This window comes from Panthera uncia, assembly GCF_023721935.1.
Source record: "Panthera uncia isolate 11264 chromosome A3 unlocalized genomic scaffold, Puncia_PCG_1.0 HiC_scaffold_11, whole genome shotgun sequence".
Classification (NCBI taxonomy): domain Eukaryota; kingdom Metazoa; phylum Chordata; class Mammalia; order Carnivora; family Felidae; genus Panthera; species Panthera uncia.
In genome coordinates, this window is record NW_026057578.1 from 1,721,073 (window position 1) to 1,731,012 (window position 9,940).

The following is a 9,940-nucleotide window of genomic DNA, read 5'->3' on the forward strand; positions in this document are numbered from 1 at the left end:
ACAAACTGTGGAAATCCAACGGCAGGCTCTTAAGCAAGCAACCGGTCAAAGAAGAAATCTCAAGGGAAATGAGAAACTACTTAGAAACAAACGAAGATGAAGACACAATATACCCACACGTAGGAGACTCCGTGAAAGCAAATGCTGAGGTGAGGGAAACCTACAGCTACCAACACCAGCATCAAAACTCAACCTAACTCACATCAACAACCCGACTTTACAAGCTGAGGAAAAAGAACAAATACCAGGGTTAGCAGAAAGAAGGAAATAAGGACAGAAAAACAGAGAAAATCAATGAAACTAAAAGTTGGTTCCCTGACAACATCAACAAAATGATCACCTTCAGCTGGGTAGACTAAGAAAAAGAGAGAGAATACGCAACTAAGATTGGACATTCTTACCGACTCGACATAAATACAAAGGACTCGTAAGAGCCTGCGAACTATGAGCAATGATCCACCAACCACCTGGATACCCTAGATTGAAACGGACAAATTCCCAGAAACACAAGACTCACCAAGACGAACTCACAAAGAAACAGAAAATCTCTGACTAGTAAGGAGACTGAACCAAGGATCGACTCTCACAGCAGGGGCGCCTGGGTGGCTCAGTCAGTCAGTCGTGCGTCCAACTCTTGATTTTGGCCCAGGTGACGATCTCACGGTTCGTGAGATCAAGGCCCGCATCAGGCTCCTCACGGACAGCATGGAGGCTGCTCGGGATTCTCTCTCTCTCTGCCCCTCTCCCTGCTCACATTCTCTCTCTGTCTCTCTCAAAATAAACAAAAAAATTTCACTTAAAAAAATCTCACAGCCAAGAAAATCCCTGGGCCTGATGGCTTCCCTGGTGTATTGTACCAAACATCCAAGGAAGAACTAAAACCAATTCTTCTCAAACTTTTCCAAAAACTGAAGAGGAGGGAGCATTTCCTAACTCATTCTATGAGGTCAGCATGACCCTGAACCAAGGCCAAACAAAGACACTGCAAGGAGAAAACTACACTGCAATGTCCCTTAAGAACACAGAGGCAAAAGTCCTCAACAAAATAACGGTAAAATAAACACATTAAAACACGTTCAGCAACACATTAAACGGACCATACACAACGACCAGATGGGATTTCTTCCTGGAGCGCAAGGATGGTTCAACATATGAAAACTGATTGATACAACAGGTCACATCAACAGAATCATGGGGAAAACGCACATGACCTTCTCGGTCGATGCATAAAAATCATCTGAGAAAATTCAACACATTTTCGTGATAAAAACTCTAAAAGCTAGCAATAGAAGGACAGTACCACCCCCTAGGCAGAGCCAAATATGAAAACCAACGGCAAATACAGTCAAAGGCGAAAGACTGAAAGCTTTTCCTCTAAGATCAGGAACAAGGCAAGGATAGCAGTTTCTCAAAAATTAAACACAGAATTATCACATGACCCAGCAATCCCACCTACAGGCATTTGCCCAAAAGGATGGAACGCAAGGTCCTGGAGAGATGTTTGCACACCCAGGCTGACAGCAGAATTATGCACAACAGCTAAAACGTGGAAGCGAGCCGGTACCCGCTGGCGGGTGAACAGAGAGACCAAACGTGGTTTATACGTGCAGTGGACCATCCCGGCCTCGGAAAGGAGGGAAAGGCTGATACCCGCCACCACGTGGAGGGACCTTGAGGACACTGTGCTCAGTGAAGTGAGCCAGGCACAAAAAGACAAATACTGTCTGATTCCACTTACATGAGGACTTAAGGAGTGGTTACATTCATAGACACAGATGATGGCTGCCAGGAGCCGGGGGCAGGGGAATGGGGATTAGTGTTTAATGGGGACAGAGTTTCAATTTTACAAGATGACAACGGTGCCAGCGAGGGGTGACAATCAGGGTTCCACACGGTTATGAATGATTTACTACCACTGAAACGCACACTTAAAAACGGTTAAGATGGGGGCGCCTGGCTGGCTCAGTCAGTGGGACGCGTGACTTTTAATCTTGGGGTTGTGAGTTCCAGCCCCACCGTGGGTACAGAGATTATTTTTTTTAATGGTTAGGATGGTAAATTTTATGTTATTCTACCACAACTGTAAAAATTGGAAAAAGTACATAAGCACTGCAAACAAAAAATAAACGATTACGGACAGAGCTCAAACGCACTGGCTGCTAAGCTTACTCAGCTTTACGCTGAAAGGGAAAAGCTGCCATTATCACCAGTGATGGGATTGTTGCTAAGGAGGGACCCCAAAACCTCATCTCACACTCCAACCTCGGGGAATGTTTCTCCTTCTGACGGCTCAGAGTGATGGCTCATTCTCACCAGGAAACCGTGTGGCCGTGTGAAATCGGGGACCTGCAGAGCAAGGTCGGGCGCTGGCACGGGGAGGGAGGCGGATGCGGACCCCAGGACGGAACGCAGGGCGGTCCCAGAAGAAGCGGGCCCAGGGCGATCGCCAGGGCGACTCGGGAGGCCCCGCACGGAGAGCAGCCTCGGGAACTGGGCCCGCGCTCAAGGCGCCGACTGCCTACGGCTGGGTTTCCATCCAGCACAAGTCAGAAGCTGTACCTTCTAGAGCACAGTTCGTGGCAAGGCTCTCATGGCCCCAGCTCTTAAGGTCAAGGCCAAACGATCTAGAAACAGATGCCCCGTCCACAGTGCAGAGAACTCAGGCTAGGGAGGCGACAAACCAAAGCCCCCCCCACCCCACCCCCCCCGGGTCCCCGCGGGCGCGAGACCCCTGGAGAGACGTTACAGTAACACTGAAAGTTACCAGAGTGCTCGGCGGTTCCCCAGGAGCCCCGGAGCAGGAAACACCGGCACTTCGGAGCGTGGAAGCCGCACGGCTCAGCACACGCTGGACAATGAGCCGTGGGCGGGAAGTGAAGAACACGATGGCAGAGATGGGAGCGAGAAATCAGGAACAGGGAAGCCGAGGCTTCTCGGTGACGCTGACGCTTGGCAAGGGGGACGCTGGCCCTGGCGGAGGGGCGGCCCCCGGCTCGCGGGCTGTCTCCACTGGGCAGCTCCACAGGCTCGAGTGAGGGGCCCCGAGCCACCCCGTCCTGTGCCTCTGGAGACCTCGCCCCTGCGGGGGGACACCGTGCTTGGGGCCGCCCTTACTTTTCGTGCCTCGAAGCCCACTTTGTGCACGAGGCCCACCTGTCACCGGATGCCTGCAGACCCTTGCCCTACGGATGCCCACTATGCCACAGCCCCGCTTCCCTCCTTCGTAAAGCCTCAAAAATTCATGCAGGCACACACCCCACCCGCACAGGCTCCAGCCCGCCAGAAACGCACTCGTGGGCTCCGTCGGGCGCGGGGCCGCTGGCTGCCGGGGACTCTGAGCCCCCGGAATGGGGCTGAGACCACGGGGCGGGGGCCTTTCCCGCAGCCCTGGCCAGCTCCCGGGATCCCGCCACACACAAGGAGGCGTTCGGCAGAGCGGGGAGGCGCCGAAGCACCGGGGCCGGTCGGAGCGGCAGGACCTTCCCAAGACCCAGCCGCCGGGTGCGACCCAGTAAGGATATCAGGCCAAGCCCGCCGTTCGCTCTCCTTTCCAAAACCGCCTGCACTTGCTCAACTCGCAGTCACGGAAACACGCCTCGGGCCACCCGCTGAGGGACCCTCCGGCCCGCCCGTTCCCACAGCCGCACGGCCGGGGCGGTCAGCGACCTGCTCGGGCGCACACAGCCTGTGTCACAAGGTGAGCCGCACGGACTGTCTGCCTCCCTCCCGGAGAGCGCCGCGCACTCGGGCCTCCGGGACCAGGGGCGGGAGCAGGGACTGACCGCTGGGCTCTGCGTCCTTCCACCCGTGCGGGATGTGATGCCATCCGGTTGTACGCGACGCTCCATCGAGTGCCGTTTCCAGGCCACGGCGGGTGAGCCGTGTGTCCCTGTGTGTGTCCCTGCCCGGGTCTGCGTCATCTGCATCGCAAAAACCGGCCTCCTGACACTGCAGAATTTACAGCTTCTCCCCCGACGGGCAGCTGTGGGCTCTTTCCAACACACTGGCGCTGACGCCGCGCCACCCTCGGAAGGCACCACCTCGCTTCCAGACCGGCCAAGCCGGTTTACCAGCCACTGTGCAAAGGCTGGTGGGTGGGGTTAGGAGTCCACTCAAGAAACGGAGGGCTTCTGGGCTTGAGGAAGGGACACGAACCTCTCATGCTCTGTCAGTCGCTACTGTTTACCACTCTCTGGGCCAACAGGGTGGCCTTGAAAGGCAGGCAGAGGGTGAAGCTGCCTGGCCCGCAGGAGGAGAGCGGGGGAGCCACACTTCCTGGTGGGACTGGGCCGGCCGGCTGGCTCAGCAAGTGGGAGTGAAGCACTCCACCACCCAGGCCCACCTCCTTCTAGCTCCCTGTGTCCCCTCCAGCTCCCTGTGTCCCCTCCAGCTCCCTGTGCCCCCTCCAGATCCCTGTGTCCCCTCCAGCTCCCTGTGCCCCCTCCAGCTCCCTGTGCCCCCTCCAGATCCCTGTGTCCCCTCCAGCTCCCTGTGCCCCCTCCAGCTCCCTGTGCCCCCTCCAGCTCCCTGTGTCCCCTCCAGCTCCCCGCCTCCATTGAACCAAACTCCTTCTCATTCAACGAGTGCCAGGAATACATCACACACTTCAAGGAACAAGAGCTTAGAACCCAGCACCAAGTGTTTCCAAACATGCGCGAGATGAACGCAAGCTTTTTCACGTACACACGTTAGTTTTAATCGACCTCGTCACTGCGAAACAGAAAAAAGCGGTTCCAACGCAGCTCGAGAGAAGGCGTGAGAACACTCGGGAACTCTGTCCACGGCCTGTGGTCTGTGTTCACAGAAGACCGCCGAGCAGCCACCACGCCAGAGGGTGCCGTGCAGAGCCCTCAGAGTCCGCAGGGCCAGCCCCCCGCGCTGCCTGGTACCCTTTGATGAGCAGAACCAAATGCCGCGGACCAGCAAGCAGCGACCAGGGCAGCTGGGATGCGGGGTGCGGTGCGGGAGCAGCGAAAGGGGGTGCCCCGGCCACCCTCAGGGCACCCCACTCCCACGGAGCCTGCTGCCAGCCTCCGTCCGGCAGGATGCTTCAGATGCCAACTCCGTCATGGCACAGAGGCCCGTCTGCCATACCTGCCCTTCCGTCTGCCTGCTGCCCTTCCCTGTCCCACGTCCTTCCCGCTCATCTCCAGGTACCCTTCTCACTGCGCGAATATCAGACCTGCTGGTTACTCCCAGCTACACTTCCTGAACACTGATGGTGGGGACGGGCGGTGTCAGGGATGAACTTGTAACCAACGTCCCAAATACGAGAGAGAAACAAAAAGGGGAAAAATCCTAAAACTCTGTATTCGTTGTTTTTCTTCAGGAAGGTAACTAGGTTCTCCACTAAGTTCTCCAAAGGGCTCTGGATCCAAAACTGGACTATGACCCCACGTGTGGGCCCCACGTGCCAGTGAGCACACCAGGCACCTGAGAACAATGGGAGCGGGTCACACACACATCCCGGAAGCCCAGATCCAGTAGATCTGGGGCTGGGCCTGGAACCTGCACTTCTCAGAAAATTCCCCAGGTTTTTCTGATGAGAAGCCAGGGTTAAACATCCCTCCGTCGCTAACCGAAGAGCCTTCCGCCCTGACAGGCATCGGCATCCAACCCAAAGCACAGCTAGCACAGACAAGCACCTACAGCACCACTGAGAGGCTGGCTCCCCGCACGGGGACCCCTCCCACCCTGCTCTGTCCTGGGGACCTGCCCTGCTCCCCCACCCCGGTCAAGGACTCTGGAAGACAGGTCCTTGGTCCTAACTTATACAGGATTATACAGCATGGCTCCGGCCCTTCTCTCCCCTGTCCAGTGTGTGACAGTGTGGCATCTGTCACCACTGTCCTTTTTCCTGGTGCTTCTCTACACACCAAAGGGTTCCAGTGTGGACATCAAATCATACGGTCACCCGGGTTTTAAGGCAATGGTGGAAGTCACTTTCTGGCCAACACAGTGGCTCAACGTGTCAGACTTCAGCTGATCTTTTCTCGCGATCAGCCTTTTGTTTGTCCAATAAAACTCACAGCCTTCCCTGCCCCGTGGCTGCCACAGTTTTTTCCAGAATCTGGATTCAGTACAGCTTCCCTACAGACCATTCTTGTGTATGTCATGCTCTCTCCCAAGAACCTCTGCACCAGCCTGGACCAAGATTTTCTCCGGGCACCTTTTAAGGCCAGTGCCCATCCACCGCTCACCATCAGACAGGCCTGGCCACCCAGGAGCGGCCCAGATGGTTTCCACCGCTGACAGGCCTCAACCTTGGGGACAGCCCCAGACCCTAGCACCCAGGCACCCAGGGTTTCTTGAACAGACTCCCAGGCACGGTGGGATGAGGCCCAGAAGAGCGCCACGCACATGCCCACCCCCCACCCCCATCAGGCCCCAAGGCTGTGGAGCCAGGGGCCGCTCAGCCAGGATTGATCCCAAAGTCTGGGTCTCCAAACAGCGCCTGCAGGCAGTGCCGCCCGGATCTCAGACGTCTGCTTCTTCAAGACAATCCTTGTTATTTTTTTACTTGTAAGTCTTCTCCACCCCCAATGTGGGGCTCAAACTTACAACCCAAGATGAAGAGTCGCACGCCCTACCGGCTGGCTCAGTCCAGCCGGGCACCCCAAGACAGCCCTCTGTAAAGGCTTACTTCTACTCTGGCTCAACACAAAGATCACGACATTTGCATAACCTGAAGGTCCAGGTGAAAGACCTGGTTTGGGGTTCTGCCCAAGGGCCCCAAGTTCTTTTCTGAGTTTGGGAGGGAGAGGAAGAAATGCCATCAAGTTCACAGGCCTGTCCGAGTGGCCATTGATCACACAGTCCCCAAGGAGAGCTGCGGGTACGGGCCGCACTCCACACCGCGTCTCCCAGTCCGGGCTCGACCCAACCCGGGTGTGGCGCGGCTGTCACACCAAGCACTTTGAGAAAAAGAAATGACGGCAGGGACACAAGTTAATCACCGCGCGCGGAAAGCGCATTTAAAGTATCCAAGTGCGACCCAAGATACTAATGCTTTTTATTGATCAGTCAAGTTCACATACTAACTTCCTCTCGGTCTCACTCCGCTACGACTCAACTGTAAAGTGCGCCAAGCTCAGGGGGAAGCTGCACACGTGACAGCGTGCCGAGCACTAAGTCAGGAGTCAGCCTCCACCTGGAGGACACGGCGGTGGCCCGTACCACGCGCTGGCTGTCCCCGCGCCCAGGGCCCTCGGCCGAGGTACGGTGTGTCCGTAAGCACCGGACAACCCCACGCGAACGGTCGGAACTTGAAGGCATCCCCGTGACTCATCTCAGCAGAAGGCAGAGCTGCCCACCAAAGATGTCCTGGCTTCGCTTCGAAGCCGCATCTGCGCCTGTGTGTGTCACGGCCAACTTCAACGCTCTCTGGCCAGGACGGAAGGGGCAGCCGAGGGGCACCCGGCACCCGTCATGATACTGGACCCTCTCCGTTACATTTTCACAGACAGTCCTCCCAGGAGCCTGTGCTGCAGCCACAGACCCCGGACGCGAGAAGAGAGAAGTAACTCTGCCCCCATCGAAGTCAAGGGGCTGCGGCTGGAGCCTGAGGGCCCCCGCCCGCGCTCTCCCTGCTGCCCCCACCGCCTGCCTGCGGAATGATTCTTCAACTCTGGAGCACCTCAGCCACCTGGAGCACCGTCCTCCCGGCTCTCACTCCATGTAAGCCCTACGTGCCTCATATCCGCCGCAGCCAAACTCCCAGGAAAAGACGAGGCCGTGGCTTTTCAAAGAAATACTAAAGAGACAACTAGCCCCGTTTGAAGACAGTACTGAGTGCCTAAAGGTTGGAAAACTTCCCCACTAAAAAACCAAATGTCCTTTTGTAATCAGCTGAATGTAACAAAATGTTAAAAGTCCAGCCAGCTTTAAGTGCACGTCCAAGCCTCATTTGCCCGCATTTCCTGGAGGCATGGCTGAGGGCACTAGCGTGAAAGTCAAGTGGCACTTTTTAAACATTACAACAACCCCGTTGGTCAAAACGCTAGACAAAACGGGAGTCTGATGCCCCGAAACGCCTCTGAGACAAGGAATGCCCTGGGCGTGCTTCGCGGTAATGCAGCGAGTCTGCTCGGAACTGAATTGCGAGCCACAACGTCAGACCTGCATGGACCTCCATCATCGCCCCGCTCCTACAATTCAGCCTTCCGCACAGTGAACATCAACCACCTTGCTGCCAACGAAGCAACTGGACAGCAGGTGGGATATTTCAGGAAAAGCTGGGATAGCCAGATGGAGAATTCCTTTATTCCAGTAGGAATAAAATGGTTCTATAAACACCATGCTCACAAAAAAATGAAAATCTCTCAGGTGCATATGCTGTAAGAAATACAATTCTGACACATTACGATGTGTTACTACATGTGATACAGCACATGTAGAATGTTCCAGAAGAAAACGTTAAGGGGCTATTGTAAACAATAATTTTGGTTTTAAAAGGCCATAGGGAGGGGCGCCTGGGTGGCTCAGTCGTTTGAGCGTCCGACTTCGGCTCAGGTCATGATCTCATGGTTGATGAGTTCGAGCCCGAGTCAGGCTCTGTGCTGACAGCTCAGAGCCTGGAGCCTGTTTCAGATTCTGTGTGTGCCTCTCTGTCTGCCCCTCCCCCGCTCATGCTCTGTCTCTCTGTCAAAAATAAACAAACATTAAAAAAAATTTTTTTTTCAAAAGGCCATAGGGAGAGGCACTTTAAGAGTGTAAACTCTGAAGCCAGCCTACTTGGGTTCAAATCCCTGCTCTATCATCCACTACTGTGTGACTCAGAGTAAGTTCCCCACCTCTCCGCTCCTCGGCTCACTCATGAACACATTAAGGATGTCAAACACAGGAATAAAGTGAATATAATAGGCTCGCTGCAGTCCTGGGAAGACAACTGTTACACAGTATCACCACCCGAGGTAGGAGCTGTTATTAACATTAAGGGCATGTGACGCAGACAGGAAAAGCAAATCTACCCAGGAGAGTCAGTCCATGCGTGGTCATGTTTTCAGTGACAACACCATGCCAGGCCCCGCGCTGGACAAGGAGGAAGTGGAGCCGGTAAGGTTCCTGTTCTCAACAAGAGGAAAGGGAACTAATAATCCGGAGCACCTACTATGTGCCGGGGACTTGGGGGTGATGGGGTCGTCTGCTCCTCAGCCCTGCAGGTAAATGACATATGGCACAGAGGAAGGAGCTGAGGCTGGGGGAGATGGGAAAACACCACCCAGCAGACGGTCAGCAAGAGCCTTCTACTTGCAGGGACGCCCTCGGGGACACCGTCCTTGCACCAGCCCCCAGGGCTGTGTCCCTCCCACATCCCCAGTGGGTTGGAGGGGTCAGGCAGCTTGCTGCCTGAATTCCAGAAATGAACGAAGCGAGCGAGGCCAGGTCTCCAGATGTGCCCAAGCAGGCAGTCCCAGAAAAGGGGCTAATGCTGCCGCAGCTGCGGGCCCAGGTGGGCAGCTGGTCCCGGACTGATACTCAGGATACAGACCCGGGACATGAGCACGGCTTCCCGGGAGGTGACCCTCACACTCAGGAGCACCGGGAACACGGGCCAGCACCTGGTTTCTCCTCCCGCACACGTGGGGGTACCGACTGGAGACCGCCCCAGGCCCCGTTCTGCGAGGCTGCGCTCGGTAAGTCCGACGGCTTGCGCGGGAGCGGGGAAAGAGGAAACACGTCCGACCTGTGCGACATCAGAGTCCGGTCCAGGGCGCCCCACGGCACGACGGGCAGCGAAGGCTGACACACGGACGGCGAGCCAGGCGCGGGCGCACCAGCCCTCCCACAGGTGGTCGCCCGGGGCGGCCGGGTCCCCGGCGGGGACGCTGCCCCTCCGCGCGGCCCGCGTGTGCGACCCCGGGCCGCAGCCCGCGCCCCCGGCCCTCCCGCCGCCCGGCGGGGCGGGCAGGCGAGCCCAGGCCTCCCAGCCCACCCGACT

The 9,940-nt window shown here is 56.5% G+C and overlaps 1 protein-coding gene across 6 annotated transcripts in view; it reads right to left on the reverse strand.

The window, feature by feature from the left end:
- Positions 1 to 9,940, reverse strand: part of OSBPL2 (oxysterol binding protein like 2) — a 37,768-nt gene that overhangs the window by 26,992 nt on the left and 836 nt on the right. The window contains exon 1 of one of the 6 annotated variants that reach the window (XM_049650503.1): positions 9,686 to 9,870. The exons of 4 other annotated variants lie outside the window; for them this stretch is intronic. The gene's annotated coding sequence lies outside the window, so the exon portion shown is untranslated. One more of the 6 variants, XM_049650504.1, reaches the window with a different exon arrangement.